The sequence below is a fragment of the Periplaneta americana genome, chromosome 2 (genome assembly GCF_040183065.1).
Source record: "Periplaneta americana isolate PAMFEO1 chromosome 2, P.americana_PAMFEO1_priV1, whole genome shotgun sequence".
In the NCBI taxonomy this organism is placed as follows: Eukaryota; Metazoa; Arthropoda; class Insecta; order Blattodea; family Blattidae; genus Periplaneta; species Periplaneta americana.
The window spans coordinates 7,875,952-7,894,144 of record NC_091118.1 but is presented as its reverse complement, the minus strand read 5'-3'; the positions used below and the strand labels follow the sequence as shown (position 1 = coordinate 7,894,144).

The window sequence follows — 18,193 nt, the reverse complement described above, 5'->3', positions numbered from 1 at the left end:
GAGTGTGGTGCCGACCACACCACCTCATTCTAGTGCCGAGGTCATGGAAAGCATGGGGCTCTACCTCCATGCCCCCCAAGTGCCTTCATGGTATGTTACGGAGATACCTTTTACCTTTATTATTATTATTACTATTATTATTATTATTATTATGTTCACAAAATTGGACAGTTATTTTGTTCTTCCATTAATCTTGTAAAGCAGAAACATACTTTAAAAGTTTGCCAGTTTTGAGAAGCATTCTTTTATCCACCTGAAAATTTACAGATACGAGATATCACTTCCTAACCATCTATATGCTGTTCATCACATTACAGGTGCGCCTCTTTTCTGTTAGTAGAATGCCTTGTAGTCACTGGTGTGTGGCTAATGTGTACTTTAGGACTCATTCTAAGAGTGAACAGAATATAGTTGCATTGTGATGGGAGTGCAAGGAGAAAGTTTGTATCATGACAGCTTTAGTACTGTTTCTTCCAAGAATGTAACTGTCCCGGTAGTTTAGAATGTCAAATAGCATAAGAAAGAAACTTCCTGAAAAATTAATTTAAATATACAGGGTGAACGTGAAATAACCCTGCAGATTTGCAGAGCAAATTGGTCATATTGAGTATAACAAAAAGGTCTTATACCATATCAATGAGAACTTTAACATCGTCATTGTGGATAATTAGTATGCATAGGATCTTTATTTCTGTCAATACTAATAGAAGGTTCGTTCCAACAACAGTCAGGAACCGTCCGTAACCATCGTGAGCATGCGCAGTAGAGAAAAAGTGTTCCAACACAATCCGAACCAGTCCTGAACCGGAAACATGTACTGCAGTCGGGCGTTCCAACAAGCTTTTGACACGGGTTGGGAACAGTCAGAAATAGTCCGCAGATTGAGGCATGTACGGAAGAGTACACAAGACGCGCATGCGCATAAGCTCACCAACGTCTCCTGGATACTGAAGAAAGACATGATCGACTGTTCACATCAATGAGGTTAAAGATGAAAAGTGGCAGTGCAGACGAATAATAAAACTAGAGATTTAATTTAAATTTTCGCCAAAAAGAGAGGGATTGGAAATTATTTGGGTATTGAAATAGTTAATTACAATTTCAACATGCAGCTTTGATTAAAAGTATAATAAATAACGTACATACATTAATAATTAAAAAAAGAACTATTTTTAGATGAGAGTCCCCCAGTACACATCTTTTTATAGAAAATGATCGAAATTCTATTTTCTGCAATTAGAATTAGCTGCAAAACAATAATAATAAGCATCCTGTTCTTAGCAAAGATGATCACAGTTATAGTATTTCTGGATTTAGTACATAACGATCAGCAAAAGCATTCGAACAGTGTCCAGTCCAGTTTCAATCCCATAGCAGATGCTCAACTAGCGCATGCGCATAAGATGGTACAGGAACCGTACATGAACTGATCCATGAACCGCTTGTTGGAACGAACCTAGAGAATGTAATAAATAATATTTTTTCCTTTGTCGTATTTCGATAGAATTGACGGTTTTCGTGTAAATTGAATAAATATTGCAAATTTATTGCCTGACTAACAAGACTATATGTGGCAATATTGATCAGCTGTTCTCGACTTTCTCTCAGTAGGGATAGGGTTAATTGGTACAGGTACTCAAGATCGTCTTGTCCCAGTATTACGTGAATATCCAGTGGTCTTCTAATCTTAAGTGAAGTTTCTTCTGCCATTCAATTTAGTGTATCGCAATGCCAAGATTTTCTAATTCGGAAAGCCTGGACGTGATTTTTAGTTATGGAGAGACAAAATGCAAGTCTCATACTGTTCAGCGCTTATATGCAGAAAGGTTTTCAGTAGGATATTACCCAGTACAGATACATTTATCACTGACTGCTAGCTGGTCCATGAGATGGGCAGCATAAATATAATATTTCACCATCGGGATCGACAACAACTTGATGGAATTATTGACAAGGAAGAGATTTTAAATTTGATCGAGAAAAACCCAGCCAAAGCAGTCGCTTGATTGTGCAATATTTAACGTTTTGTTTACATTTAACGTTGGATGAGTTCAATGCCTCCGTGTGGAATCTTGGTCACTGCCATGTTGCCAGCAAATTTAAACTTTCGATGCAATTATTTAATTAACCATGTACTTAATTGCGAAATATATAATAGATTTTTTTGTTTATTTTCATGTAATCTATCCCTTCCTTCAGTGTGTAGGGTTAAGATAAGCGTTCACTACATTGTATCGCACACATCGGACGAATCGCACGGATCGGAAAAAGACCCGCATTCACTACATCGTATCGGATGCATCGCCTCTTGGCAAATCCGTCCACGTTTCTCGGATGGGCAACTTTTCCGATGCATGCGATCATGGCCTTCTTTAATAAATCAATTTTAATTGGTCAACTGTTACTATTATGTTCTGCCATGTTCAGTGTCGCGCCAAAATGGCAGACGGGAAACTTATTTCTCGTGTAGAAAATTGCGAAGAATTATATAATTTGAGGCGTTCCCATTACAGTAATCAAGTAATTTCTTGCAAATATATTATATATATATATATATATATATATATATATATATATGTCTTTCGTTTCTTCCTCTTCAATTAAGACGCATGAAGCAATTATAAATTCTTATTCGCTACCTGACGTAATTAATAGACCTAACCTCAACTCCTTTGCTTTCAGTAATGTCAATATCGTACGACGTCATGTTTCAAACAGCTGATAGGGGAATCCGATGAGGTGGAGCCGTTACAGTGAACGCACTGCACTTAAAATATATGTTGCGTGCAATTCGTACGAGAAGTGCGATACAATGTAGTGAATGCTTACCTTTATAGTGCTTCCAACCTGTATACGTATCATGAATGCAGTTGACTCTTTTCAGAGGAGTGAATTTTCTGATCCATATAATAATGTCCACTTTGTTTAGTTGGTGATCTTGGGCTTTTTTTGGTAACATGATTTTTTCTATTGTTCCAGTACAGTTTGGGTCGTTTACGAAGATGCTGTGATAGAAGAAATGTCCAAGGAAGCTGGCTGAGATGTGGAAGTGAGAGCGCTGACTTCTCATCGAGAAGGCTTTGGAACACATACAGGTCAACTCATATATTTCACCAGAACCTGAGTAATTGTGTGATAGGTATGAATGCCATACTGCTTTTTAAGACCTTGTGATGAAGACTACATTTATTCCTGTGTAATATACGTCACTTACCAAATGGGGTTACAGTATTATTTTGAAATGACAAAAGTAGAACCATGAAAAAGACAAAAAGTACCGTGACAAAGACAATGGGACTATGACGAGCACCACAAGCAATGCAAAAATTATGACGAGCCCCAAGACAAGGATCATGATAAGCACTGGAAAAATCGTGACAATTACTATAACAAAGCACTGCAAAAATCCTGACGACCACCACGGCAAGGACTGTGACAAACAGTACAAAAATCTAGAGGCGAGTACCACAACAAGGAATGCAAAAATACTGACGACCACCACGGCAAGGACTATGATAAGCAGTACAAAAATCTAGAGGCGAGCACCACGACAAGCAATGCAAAAAATACTGACGACCACCACTGCAAGGACTATGACAAACAATACAAAAATCTAGAGGCGAGCACCACTACAAGAAATGCAAAAATACTGACGACCACCATGGCAAGGACTATGACAAACAGTACAAAAATCTAGAGGCGAGCACCACGACAAGCAATGCAAAAATACTGACGACCACCATGGCAAGGACTATGACAAACAGTACAAAAAACTAGAGGCGAGCACCACTACAAGGAATGCAAAAATACTGACGACCAACATGGCAAGGACTATGACAAACAGTACAAAAATCTAGAGGCGAGCACCACGACAAGCAATGCAAAAATACTGACGACCACAATGGCAAGGACTATGACAAACAGTACAAAAATCTAGAGGCGAGCACCACGACAAGCAATGCAAAAATACTGACGACCACCATGGCAAGGACTATGACAAACAGTACAAAAATCTAGAGGCGAGCACCACGACAAGCAATGCAAAAATACTGACGACCACCATGGCAAGGACTATGACAAACAGTACAAAAATCTAGAGGCGAGCACCACTACAAGGAATGCAAAAATACTGACGACCACCATGGCAAGGACTATGACAAACAGTACAAAAATCTAGAGGCGAGCACCACGACAAGGACTGTGACAGACAGTATAAAAATCTAGAGGGGAGCACACGACAAGCAATGCAAAAATACTGACGACCACCATGGCAAGAGCTATGACAAACAGTACAAAAATCTAGAGGCGAGCACCACGACAAGGACTGTGACAAACAGTACAAAAATCTAGAGGTGAGCACCACGACAAGCAATGCAAAAATACTGACGACCACCACGGCAAGGACTATGACAGACAGTACAAAAATCTAGAGGCGAGCACCACGACAAGGACTGTGACAAACAGTACAAAAATCTAGAGGTGAGCACCACGACAAGCAATGCAAAAATACTGACGACCACCACGGCAAGGACTATGACAGACAGTACAAAAATCTAGAGGCGAGCACCACGACAAGCAATACAAAAATACTGACGACCACCATGGCAAGGACTATGACAGACAGTATAAAAATCTAGAGGGGAGCACACGACAAGCAATGCAAAAATACTGACGACCACGACAGTAAGGACTATGACAGACAGTATAAAAATCTAGAGGGGAGCACCACTACAAGGAATGCAAAAATACTGACGACCACCATGGCAAGGACTGCGACAAACAGTACAAAAATCTAGAGGTGAGCACTACGACAAGCAATGCAAAAATACTGACGACCACCACGACAAGGACTATGACAAACAGTACAAAAATCTAGAGGCGAGCACCACGACAAGCAATGCAAAAATACTGACGACCACCACCGCAAGGACTATGACAGACAGTACAAAAATCTAGAGGCGAGCCCTACAACAAGCAATGCAAAAATACTAACGACCACCACAGCAAGGACTATGACAGACAGTACAAAAATCTAGAGGCGAGCACCACGACAAGGAATGCAAAAATACTGATGACCACCACGGCAAGGACTATGACAAACAGTACAAAAATCTAGAGGCGAGCACCACGACAAGGACTGCAAAAATACTGATGACCAACATGGCAAGGACTATGACAAACAGTACAAAAATCTATAGGCGAGCACCACGACAAGGAATGCAAAAATACTGATGACCACCATGGCAAGGACTATGACAAACAGTACAAATATCTAGAGGCGAGCACCACTACAAGCAATGCAAAAATACTGACGACCACCATGGCAAGGACTATGACAAACAGTACAAAAATCTAGAGGCGAGCACCACGACAAGCAATGCAAAAATACTGACGACCACCATGGCAAGGACTATGACAAACAGTACAAAAATCTAGAGGCGAGCACCACTACAAGGAATGCAAAAATACTGACGACCACCATGGCAAGGACTATGACAAACAGTACAAAAATCTAGAGGCGAGCACCACGACAAGGACTATGACAGACAGTATAAAAATCTAGAGGGGAGCACACGACAAGCAATGCAAAAATACTGACGACCACCATGGCAAGGACTATGACAGACAGTATAAAAATCTAGAGGGGAGCACACGACAAGCAATGCAAAAATACTGACGACCACCATGGCAAGGACTATGACAGACAGTATAAAAATCTAGAGGGGAGCACACGACAAGCAGTGAAAAAATACTGACGACCACCACAGTAAGGACTATGACAGACAGTATAAAAATCTAGAGGGGAGCACCACTACAAGGAATGCAAAAATACTGACGACCACCATGGCAAGGACTGCGACAAACAGTACAAAAATCTAGAGGTGAGCACCACGACAAGCAATGCAAAAATACTGACGACCACCATGGCAAGGACTATGACAAACAGTACAAAAATCTAGAGGCGAGCACCACGACAAGCAATGCAAAAATACTGACGACCACCACCGCAAGGACTATGACAGACAGTACAAAAATCTAGAGGCGAGCCCTACAACAAGCAATGCAAACATACTAACGACCACCACAGCAAGGACTATGACAGACAGTACAAAAATCTAGAGGCGAGCACCACGACAAGGAATGCAAAAATACTGATGACCACCACGGCAAGGACTATGACAAACAGTACAAAAATCTAGAGGCGAGCACCACGACAAGGACTGCAAAAATACTGATGACCACCATGGCAAGGACTATGACAAACAGTACAAAAATCTAGAGGTGAGCACCACGACAAGGAATGCAAAAATACTGATGACCACCATGGCAAGGACTATGACAAACAGTACAAAAATCTAGAGGCGAGCACCACGACAAGGACTGCAAAAATACTGACGACCACCATGGCAAGGACTATGACAAACAGTACAAAAATCTAGAGGCGAGCACCACGACAAGCAATGCAAAAATACTGACGACCACCATGGCAAGGACTATGACAAACAGTACAAAAATCTAGAGGCGAGCACCACGACAAACAATGCAAAAATACTGACGACCACCATGGCAAGGACTATGACAAACAGTACAAAAATCTAGAGGCGAGCACCACAAGCAATGCAAAAATACTGACGACCACCATGGCAATGACTATGACAAACAGTACAAAAATCTAGAGACGAGCACCACTACAAGGAATGCAAAAATACTGACGACCGCCATGGCAAGGACTATGACAAACAGTACAAAAATCTAGAGGCGAGCACCACGACAAGCAATGCAAAAATACTGACGACCACCACGGCAAGGACTATGACAAACAGTACAAAAATCTAGAGGCGAGCACCACGACAAGCAATGCAAAAATACTGACGACCACCACCGCAAGGACTATGACAGACAGTACAAAAATCTAGAGGCGAGGCCTACAACAAGCAATGCAAAAATACTAACGACCACCACAGCAAGGACTATGACAAACAGTACAAAAATCTAGAGGCGAGCACCACGACAAGCAATGCAAAAATACTGACGACCACCACGGCAAGGACTATGACAAACAGTACAAAAATCTAGAGGCGAGCACCACTACAAGGAATGCAAAAATACTGACGACCACCATGGCAAGGACTATGACAAACAGTACAAAATCTAGAGGCGAGCACCACGACAAGGACTATGACAGACAGTATAAAAATCTAGAGGCGAGCACCACGACAAGCAATGCAAAAATACTGACGACCACCATGGCAAGGACTATGACAAACAGTACAAAAATCTAGAGGCGAGCACCACAAGCAATGCAAAAATACTGACGACCACCATGGCAAGGACTATGACAAACAGTACAAAAATCTAGAGGCGAGCACCACTACAAGGAATGCAAAAATACTGACGACCGCCATGGCAAGGACTATGACAAACAGTACAAAAATCTAGAGGTGAGCACCACGACAAGCAATGCAAAAATACTGACGACCACCACGGCAAGGACTATGACAAACAGTACAAAAATCTAGAGGCGAGCACCACGACAAGCAATGCAAAAATACTGACGACCACCACCGCAAGGACTATGACAGACAGTACAAAAATCTAGAGGCGAGGCCTACAACAAGCAATGCAAAAATACTAACGACCACCACAGCAAGGACTATGACAGACAGTACAAAAATCTAGAGGCGAGCACCACGACAAGCAATGCAAAAATACTGATGACCACCATGGCAAGGACTATGACAAACAGTACAAAAATCTAGAGGCGAGCACCACGACAAGCAATGCAAAAATACTGACGACCACCACGGCAAGGACTATGACAAACAGTACAAAATCTAGAGGCGAGCACCACGACAAGGACTATGACAGACAGTATAAAAAGCTAGAGGGGAGCACACGACAAGCAATGCAAAAATACTGACGACCACCATGGCAAGGATTATGACAGACAGTATAAAAATCTAGAGGTGACTACCATGACAGGGAATGCAAAAATACTGACGACCACCATGGCTCTGAATTTGTCATTTCAAAATATTTTTTTCCAATTTGCAAGTGACTTGTGTCACATGGTACTTTCGAAAAATGTAAAAGCATGGTCATGACACAAGTGTATTGTAGGGTGTGTTGCAATAAGAGTGCAATTTGGGTGAAAATATCCTTGCTCATGTTAGATGTAGAAATCTTGGGTTCTTTTTCATACAAAAAAAAAAAAAAAACAATAGATAACAGTACCACAAATGTGGATTGTAAGTTTCGTCATTTCTGGCCTCCCAGTTTTTGAGATCGTTTCAGTTGCTTTTTGTAAGTAGTTTATATGTGAGATAGTCTTCTTGGCTTATCTGTTGGCATTGGGATGGGTAGTTTTATATTATTTATTATGGCTTCTCTTCTATTTTGATTGTGATATCTAGATTTTGTCTACTAGAGAAAGACAGGGTTCATTTTCTCAGCTTTGATCTGTCAGATGTTGCTAAAAGTCGTAGTGTGGACTGATACAACTGTTGCCACAGCATAATTATTAGGATAAAACTGCAAACTAAAAACATCTGCAGTGATATTCATGAAATCTCTATTAGTTTAAGTGCTGCAATATATTATGTGTGTGCTAATACTGATTTTAATAGTATATAAAGTTACGAAATGACCTGAATGTATGAGAATGTCCTGTAATGGAGTATTCATGGTGATATTTGAATGTGAGCATTTTATAAGCTTCAAATTAATTAGTTCATATCTTTGAAATGTGGAGATTTATATATCTTTGTAACTGAATTGTGCTGCATAATTAAACATTTTTTTGAAGAGAATATGTGTATTATGTTGTTTTTCTCCTGGAACTTCCACCTTTCCTAGAGGGATCCCTTTTCGTTTGAAAAAATTTTCCCGCCAAAAAAGATAGAATATATACGCTTTATAGGGCTTTTATAGTAGCTGCTGGCAGTGCATGTGGAGAGCAAATGAAGCCATTTATTTTCTAAGTGCTGCTTATATAGGCTACAGTGGAGAACTCTAGTGGACAAACAACACACTACAGATCTTCCTGAATTTATTCTAAGTCCTGTGTTCAAGGAGGGCAAATATTTGTGAACTTATGCTACACTGCAGAACTCTGCTGTACTGAGTATATTGCTCAGGATGCCAGAGTTCTGCAGTGTAGCATAAGTTCACAAATATTTGCCCTCCTTGAACACAGGACTTAGAATAAATTCAGGAAGATCTGTAGTGTGTTGTTTGTCCACTAGAGTTCTCCACTGTAGCCTATATAAGCAGCACTTAGAAAATAAATCGCTTCATTTGCTCTCCACATCCTCTACCAGTAACTGGTATAAAAGGGCCTATAAAGCGTATATATTCTATCCCACATCCTCTACCAGTAACTGGTATAAAAGGGCCTATAAAGCGTATATATTCTATCTTTTTTGGCGGGAAAATTTAAATTTTGTTAGAGGGAGGGTATATGGTACTTATATTCTAATCCACAAATAAAGTCAGTCCTTCCAACAAATACAATTTATTATTCATGAAGTATGTCACATAAATTGAACACTTCAACTTCTAACTCTATATCCTGTTCATATATTGCACTCACAAAGATCATTTACAACACTTTCGAAGTCTTCAATATAGTCTTCTGTGATGGATGCCATTGTCTTCAACACTTGAAGAATGCTGACAGTGCAGTCATCCAACTTGCAATTCAGCAAATCTGAAAATAAAGAGATCAGAAACTGATAAGAAACCTGCTTTATTTCTTTGACAGTGCAAAAACCAGCAATAAGAGGGAATCAGTGTGCACTTGCATTTCAGCTTTTGAGTACAGAAAGGTTACCAAAAACATAATTACAAAAATTTTCTACATCCTTCAACATAAATTTCACTTCTGAAGATATTCTCCTTTACAGCATGAAGGTAGAGTAGGCTTTCATGCCTCTGCACTAGAATCAGGTTGTGGTTTGTACCTAATTTCTGGAGCAGAAAAAGAAGCTGAATGGAGGCAAAATCTACCTATCCTGGTCCTTGTCAAGATGCTTGTGGGCTTATTAGTGTAGTGCAGTGGTTGTCAGCACTTGCTGAAATGTGCAATGGGTACACCTTGCCATCCCACAGAGAGATACACAGCATACCCACTAGCAGCTACAAGAGCACTGTGATTTCCACAGGCAAGAGAGGTTAGCCCCAGCATGCTGTGCTGACGACCCCTGGTGTAGTGTATGTGCACTCATAGTTTTTGTCAGTGTTTCTGGGCTTGTCATAGTGTTTGTGGGCTCGTAGTTTTTGTCATGGTGTTCGTGGGCTTGGCATAGTGTTTGTCACAGTGTTTCTGGGCTTATAGTGTTTGTCACGATGTTTGTGGGCTTCTAGTTTTTGTCACGGTGTTTCTGGGCTTGTCATAGTGTTTGTCACAGTGTTTCTGGGCTTGTCATAGTGTTTGTCATGGTGTTTGTGGGCTTCTAGTTTTTGTCACGGTGTTTGTGGGCTTTTCATAGTGTTTGTCATGGTGTTTGTGGGCTTGTAGTTTTTGTCATGGTGTTTGTGGGCTTGTAGTTTTTGTCATGGTGTTTGTGGGCTTGTAGTTTTTGTCATGGTGTTTCTGGGCTTGTAGTTTTTGTCATGGTGTTTGTGGGCTTGTCATAGTGTTTGTCACGGTGTTTCTGGGCTTGTCATAGTGTTTGTCATGGTGTTTCTGGGCTTGTCATAGTGTTTGTCACGGTGTTTGTGGGCTTGTCATAGTGTTTGTCACGGTGTTTCTGGGCTTGTCATAGTGTTTGTCACGGTGTTTCTGGGCTTGTCATAGTGTTTGTCACGGTGTTTCTGGGCTTGTCATAGTGTTTGTCACGGTGTTTGTGGGCTTGTCACGGTGTTTCTGGGCTTGTCATAGTGTTTGTCATGGTGTTTGTGGGCTTGTCATAGTTTTTGTCACGGTGTTTCTGGGCTTGTCAGTGTTTGTCACGGTGTTTGTGGGCTTGTTATAGTGTTTGTCATGGTGTTTGTGGGCTTGTCATAGTGTTTGTCATGGTGTTTGTGGGCTTGTCATAGTGTTTGTCACGGTGTTTCTGGGCTTGTCATAGTTTTTGTCACGGTGTTTCTGGGCTTGTCATAGTGTTTGTCATGGTGTTTGTGGGCTTGTCATAGTTTTTGTCACGGTGTTTCTGGGCTTGTCATAGTGTTTGTCACGGTGTTTGTGGGCTTGTCATAGTGTTTGTCACGGTGTTTCTGGGCTTGTCATAGTGTTTGTCATGGTGTTTGTGGGCTTGTCATAGTGTTTGTCACGGTGTTTGTGGGCTTGTCATAGTGTTTGTCACGGTGTTTCTGGGCTTGTCATAGTGTTTGTCATGGTGTTTGTGGGCTTGTCATAGTGTTTGTCACGGTGTTTCTGGGCTTGTCATAGTGTTTGTCACGGTGTTTGTGGGCTTGTCATAGTGTTTGTCATGGTGTTTGTGGGCTTGTCATAGTGTTTGTCACGGTGTTTCTGGGCTTGTCATAGTGTTTGTCATGGTGTTTGTGGGCTTGTCATAGTGTTTGTCATGGTGTTTGTGGGCTTGTCATAGTGTTTGTCACGGTGTTTGTGGGCTTGTCATAGTGTTTGTCATGGTGTTTGTGGGCTTGTCATAGTGTTTGTCACGGTGTTTGTGGGCTTGTCATAGTGTTTGTCATGGTGTTTGTGGGCTTGTCATAGTGTTTGTCATGGTGTTTGTGGGCTTGTCATAGTGTTTGTCATGGTGTTTGTGGGCTTGTAGTTTTTGTCATGGTGTTTCTGGGCTTGTCATAGTGTTTGTCATGGTGTTTGTGGGCTTGTAGTTTTTGTCATGGTGTTTGTGGGCTTGTAGTTTTTGTCATGGTGTTTCTGGGCTTGTCATAGTGTTTGTCACGGTGTTTCTGGGCTTGTCATAGTGTTTGTCACGGTGTTTGTGGGCTTGTCATAGTTTTTGTCACGGTGTTTCTGGGCTTGTCATAGTGTTTGTCACGGTGTTTGTGGGCTTGTCATAGTGTTTGTCACGGTGTTTCTGGGCTTGTCATAGTGTTTGTCATGGTGTTTGTGGGCTTGTCATAGTTTTTGTCACGGTGTTTCTGGGCTTGTCATAGTGTTTGTCACGGTGTTTGTGGGCTTGTCATAGTGTTTGTCATGGTGTTTGTGGGCTTGTCATAGTGTTTGTCATGGTGTTTGTGGGCTTGTCATAGTGTTTGTCACGGTGTTTCTGGGCTTGTCATAGTTTTTGTCACGGTGTTTCTGGGCTTGTCATAGTGTTTGTCATGGTGTTTGTGGGCTTGTCATAGTTTTTGTCACGGTGTTTCTGGGCTTGTCATAGTGTTTGTCACGGTGTTTGTGGGCTTGTCATAGTGTTTGTCACGGTGTTTCTGGGCTTGTCATAGTGTTTGTCATGGTGTTTGTGGGCTTGTCATAGTGTTTGTCACGGTGTTTGTGGGCTTCTCATAGTGTTTGTCACGGTGTTTGTGGGCTTGTCATAGTGTTTGTCATGGTGTTTGTGGGCTTGTTATAGTGTTTGTCATGGTGTTTGTGGGCTTGTCATAGTGTTTGTCATGGTGTTTGTGGGCTTGTCATAGTGTTTGTCACGGTGTTTCTGGGCTTGTCATAGTTTTTGTCACGGTGTTTCTGGGCTTGTCATAGTGTTTGTCATGGTGTTTGTGGGCTTGTCATAGTTTTTGTCACGGTGTTTCTGGGCTTGTCATAGTGTTTGTCACGGTGTTTGTGGGCTTGTCATAGTGTTTGTCACGGTGTTTCTGGGCTTGTCATAGTGTTTGTCATGGTGTTTGTGGGCTTGTCATAGTGTTTGTCACGGTGTTTGTGGGCTTGTCATAGTGTTTGTCACGGTGTTTCTGGGCTTGTCATAGTGTTTGTCACGGTGTTTCTGGGCTTGTCATAGTGTTTGTCATGGTGTTTGTGGGCTTGTCATAGTGTTTGTCACGGTGTTTCTGGGCTTGTCATAGTGTTTGTCACGGTGTTTGTGGGCTTGTCATAGTGTTTGTCATGGTGTTTGTGGGCTTGTCATAGTGTTTGTCACGGTGTTTCTGGGCTTGTCATAGTGTTTGTCATGGTGTTTGTGGGCTTGTCATAGTGTTTGTCATGGTGTTTGTGGGCTTGTCATAGTGTTTGTCACGGTGTTTGTGGGCTTGTCATAGTGTTTGTCATGGTGTTTGTGGGCTTGTCATAGTGTTTGTCACGGTGTTTGTGGGCTTGTCATAGTGTTTGTCATGGTGTTTGTGGGCTTGTCATAGTGTTTGTCATGGTGTTTGTGGGCTTGTCATAGTGTTTGTCATGGTATTTGTGGGCTTGTAGTTTTTGTCATGGTGTTTCTGGGCTTGTCATAGTGTTTGTCATGGTGTTTGTGGGCTTGTAGTTTTTGTCATGGTGTTTGTGGGCTTGTAGTTTTTGTCATGGTGTTTCTGGGCTTGTCATAGTGTTTGTCACGGTGTTTCTGGGCTTGTCATAGTGTTTGTCACGGTGTTTGTGGGCTTGTCATAGTTTTTGTCACGGTGTTTCTGGGCTTGTCATAGTGTTTGTCACGGTGTTTGTGGGCTTGTCATAGTGTTTGTCACGGTGTTTCTGGGCTTGTCATAGTGTTTGTCATGGTGTTTGTGGGCTTGTCATAGTTTTTGTCACGGTGTTTCTGGGCTTGTCATAGTGTTTGTCACGGTGTTTGTGGGCTTGTCATAGTGTTTGTCATGGTGTTTGTGGGCTTGTCATAGTGTTTGTCATGGTGTTTGTGGGCTTGTCATAGTGTTTGTCACGGTGTTTCTGGGCTTGTCATAGTTTTTGTCACGGTGTTTCTGGGCTTGTCATACTGTTTGTCATGGTGTTTGTGGGCTTGTCATAGTTTTTGTCACGGTGTTTCTGGGCTTGTCATAGTGTTTGTCACGGTGTTTGTGGGCTTGTCATAGTGTTTGTCACGGTGTTTCTGGGCTTGTCATAGTGTTTGTCATGGTGTTTGTGGGCTTGTCATAGTGTTTGTCACGGTGTTTGTGGGCTTGTCATAGTGTTTGTCACGGTGTTTGTGGGCTTGTCATAGTGTTTGTCATGGTGTTTGTGGGCTTGTCATAGTGTTTGTCATGGTGTTTGTGGGCTTGTCATAGTGTTTGTCACGGTGTTTGTGGGCTTGTCATAGTGTTTGTCATGGTGTTTGTGGGCTTGTCATAGTGTTTGTCATGGTGTTTGTGGGCTTGTCATAGTGTTTGTCACGGTGTTTGTGGGCTTGTCATAGTGTTTGTCATGGTGTTTGTGGGCTTGTCATAGTGTTTGTCATGGTGTTTGTGGGCTTGTCATAGTGTTTGTCACGGTGTTTCTGGGCTTGTCATAGTGTTTGTCATGGTGTTTGTGGGCTTGTCATAGTGTTTGTCACGGTGTTTGTGGGCTTGTCATAGTGTTTGTCACGGTGTTTGTGGGCTTGTCATAGTGTTTGTCATGGTGTTTGTGGGCTTGTCATAGTGTTTGTCATGGTGTTTGTGGGCTTGTAGTTTTTGTCATGGTGTTTCTGGGCTTGTCATAGTGTTTGTCATGGTGTTTGTGGGCTTGTAGTTTTTGTCATGGTGTTTGTGGGCTTGTAGTTTTTGTCATGGTGTTTCTGGGCTTGTCATAGTGTTTGTCATGGTGTTTGTGGGCTTGTAGTTTTTGTCATGGTGTTTGTGGGCTTGTAGTTTTTGTCATGGTGTTTCTGGGCTTGTCATAGTGTTTGTCATGGTGTTTGTGCTTGTAGTTTTTGTCATGGTGTTTCTGGGCTTGTCATAGTGTTTGTCACGGTGTTTCTGGGCTTGTCATAGTGTTTGTCACGGTGTTTGTGGGCTTGTCATAGTTTTTGTCACGGTGTTTCTGGGCTTGTCATAGTGTTTGTCACGGTGTTTGTGGGCTTGTCATAGTGTTTGTCACGGTGTTTCTGGGCTTGTCATAGTGTTTGTCACGGTGTTTCTGGGCTTGTCATAGTGTTTGTCATGGTGTTTGTGGGCTTGTCATAGTGTTTGTCACGGTGTTTGTGGGCTTGTCATAGTGTTTGTCACGGTGTTTCTGGGCTTGTCATAGTGTTTGTCACGGTGTTTCTGGGCTTGTCATAGTGTTTGTCATGGTGTTTCTGGGCTTGTCATAGTGTTTGTCACGGTGTTTGTGGGCTTGTCATAGTGTTTGTCACGGTGTTTCTGGGCTTGTCATAGTGTTTGTCACGGTGTTTCTGGGATTGTCATAGTGTTTGTCACGGTGTTTCTGGGCTTGTCATAGTGTTTGTCACGGTGTTTGTGGGCTTGTCATAGTGTTTGTCACGGTGTTTCTGGGCTTGTCATAGTGTTTGTCATGGTGTTTGTGGGCTTGTCATAGTTTTTGTCACGGTGTTTCTGGGCTTGTCAGTGTTTGTCACGGTGTTTGTGGGCTTATCATAGTGTTTGTCATGGTGTTTGTGGGCTTGTCATAGTGTTTGTCATGGTGTTTGTGGGCTTGTCATAGTTTTTGTCACGGTGTTTCTGGGCTTGTCATAGTGTTTGTCACGGTGTTTGTGGGCTTGTCATAGTGTTTGTCACGGTGTTTCTGGGCTTGTCATAGTGTTTGTCATGGTGTTTGTGGGCTTGTCATAGTGTTTGTCACGGTGTTTGTGGGCTTGTCATAGTGTTTGTCACGGTGTTTCTGGGCTTGTCATAGTGTTTGTCACGGTGTTTCTGGGCTTGTCATAGTGTTTGTCATGGTGTTTGTGGGCTTGTCATAGTGTTTGTCACGGTGTTTCTGGGCTTGTCATAGTGTTTGTCACGGTGTTTGTGGGCTTGTCATAGTGTTTGTCATGGTGTTTGTGGGCTTGTCATAGTGTTTGTCACGGTGTTTCTGGGCTTGTCATAGTGTTTGTCATGGTGTTTGTGGGCTTGTCATAGTGTTTGTCATGGTGTTTGTGGGCTTGTCATAGTGTTTGTCACGGTGTTTGTGGGCTTGTCATAGTGTTTGTCATGGTGTTTGTGGGCTTGTCATAGTGTTTGTCACGGTGTTTGTGGGCTTGTCATAGTGTTTGTCATGGTGTTTGTGGGCTTGTCATAGTGTTTGTCATGGTGTTTGTGGGCTTGTCATAGTGTTTGTCATGGTGTTTGTGGGCTTGTAGTTTTTGTCATGGTGTTTCTGGGCTTGTCATAGTGTTTGTCATGGTGTTTGTGGGCTTGTAGTTTTTGTCATGGTGTTTGTGGGCTTGTAGTTTTTGTCATGGTGTTTCTGGGCTTGTCATAGTGTTTGTCACGGTGTTTCTGGGCTTGTCATAGTGTTTGTCACGGTGTTTGTGGGCTTGTCATAGTTTTTGTCACGGTGTTTCTGGGCTTGTCATAGTGTTTGTCACGGTGTTTGTGGGCTTGTCATAGTGTTTGTCACGGTGTTTCTGGGCTTGTCATAGTGTTTGTCATGGTGTTTGTGGGCTTGTCATAGTTTTTGTCACGGTGTTTCTGGGCTTGTCATAGTGTTTGTCACGGTGTTTGTGGGCTTGTCATAGTGTTTGTCATGGTGTTTGTGGGCTTGTCATAGTGTTTGTCATGGTGTTTGTGGGCTTGTCATAGTGTTTGTCACGGTGTTTCTGGGCTTGTCATAGTTTTTGTCACGGTGTTTCTGGGCTTGTCATAGTGTTTGTCATGGTGTTTGTGGGCTTGTCATAGTTTTTGTCACGGTGTTTCTGGGCTTGTCATAGTGTTTGTCACGGTGTTTGTGGGCTTGTCATAGTGTTTGTCACGGTGTTTCTGGGCTTGTCATAGTGTTTGTCATGGTGTTTGTGGGCTTGTCATAGTGTTTGTCACGGTGTTTGTGGGCTTGTCATAGTGTTTGTCACGGTGTTTGTGGGCTTGTCATAGTGTTTGTCAAGGTGTTTGTGGGCTTGTCATAGTGTTTGTCATGGTGTTTGTGGGCTTGTCATAGTGTTTGTCACGGTGTTTCTGGGCTTGTCATAGTGTTTGTCATGGTGTTTGTGGGCTTGTCATAGTGTTTGTCATGGTGTTTGTGGGCTTGTCATAGTGTTTGTCACGGTGTTTGTGGGCTTGTCATAGTGTTTGTCATGGTGTTTGTGGGCTTGTCATAGTGTTTGTCATGGTGTTTGTGGGCTTGTCATAGTGTTTGTCACGGTGTTTCTGGGCTTGTCATAGTGTTTGTCATGGTGTTTGTGGGCTTGTCATAGTGTTTGTCACGGTGTTTGTGGGCTTGTCATAGTGTTTGTGGGCTTGTCATAGTGTTTGTCATGGTGTTTGTGGGCTTGTCATAGTGTTTGTCATGGTGTTTGTGGGCTTGTAGTTTTTGTCATGGTGTTTCTGGGCTTGTCATAGTGTTTGTCATGGTGTTTGTGGGCTTGTAGTTTTTGTCATGGTGTTTGTGGGCTTGTAGTTTTTGTCATGGTGTTTCTGGGCTTGTCATAGTGTTTGTCATGGTGTTTGTGGGCTTGTAGTTTTTGTCATGGTGTTTGTGGGCTTGTAGTTTTTGTCATGGTGTTTCTGGGCTTGTCATAGTGTTTGTCATGGTGTTTGTGGGCTTGTAGTTTTTGTCATGGTGTTTGTGGGCTTGTCATAGTGTTTGTCATGGTGTTTGTGGGCCTGTCAGTGTTTGTCACGGTGTTTGTGGGCTTCTAGTTTTTGTCACAGTGTTTCTGGGCTTGTCATAGTGTTTGTCACGGTGTTTGTGGGCTTGTCATTGTGTTTGTCATGGTGTTTGTGGGCCTGTCAGTGTTTGTCACGGTGTTTGTGGGCTTCTAGTTTTTGTCACAGTGTTTCTGGGCTTGTCATAGTGTTTGTCACGGTGTTTGTGGGCTTGTCATAGTGTTTGTCATGGTGCTTGTGGGCTTGTCATACTCTTGTAATGATCCTTATGGTCCTTATGGCAGTTATTCTCTTGGTCGTCATTGTCTTCGTCCTTATTGTGATAGTTGTATTTGTCGAATTCCTTGTTGGGCTTGTCATGATCCCTAAGCTGGTGCATTTGATCCTTATCATGGTGTGTGCTGTATTTGTCGCATTTCTTTTTGCGGTAATTGTCGCTATCATGGTGGTCTTTGTACATGTCAAATTTCTTATTGTGGTTTTTTTCGTGGTCCACAAAATGGTGCTTGTCATCATCCTTATCTTGGTCCCTCTTGTCTTTGTTATGATCTTTCTTAGTCACTGTCATGGTGGTCATTGTCTTTGTGGTACTTTTGTTTATCACTGTCCTTATTTTGGTCTTTCTTTGTCAAATTCGTTATCGTGG

General features: G+C 42.2%; 2 long non-coding RNA genes across 4 annotated transcripts in view; one reads left to right on the top strand and one right to left on the bottom strand.

Moving 5' to 3' along the window:
- Positions 1 to 8,810, top strand: part of LOC138712429 (uncharacterized) — a 28,536-nt gene extending 19,726 nt beyond the window's left edge. Inside the window, exon 8 of the long non-coding RNA XR_011335710.1 lies at positions 2,980 to 8,810. This is a non-coding gene — a long non-coding RNA (uncharacterized lncRNA). The remainder of the gene's footprint in view (positions 1 to 2,979) is intronic.
- Positions 8,811 to 9,498: 688 nt separating this feature from the next.
- LOC138712409 (uncharacterized) overlaps positions 9,499 to 18,193 on the bottom strand; it is a 30,519-nt gene continuing 21,824 nt past the window's right edge. For all 3 annotated transcript variants that reach the window (XR_011335706.1, XR_011335707.1, XR_011335708.1), the window contains exon 9: positions 9,499 to 9,709. This is a non-coding gene — a long non-coding RNA (uncharacterized lncRNA). The remainder of the gene's footprint in view (positions 9,710 to 18,193) is intronic.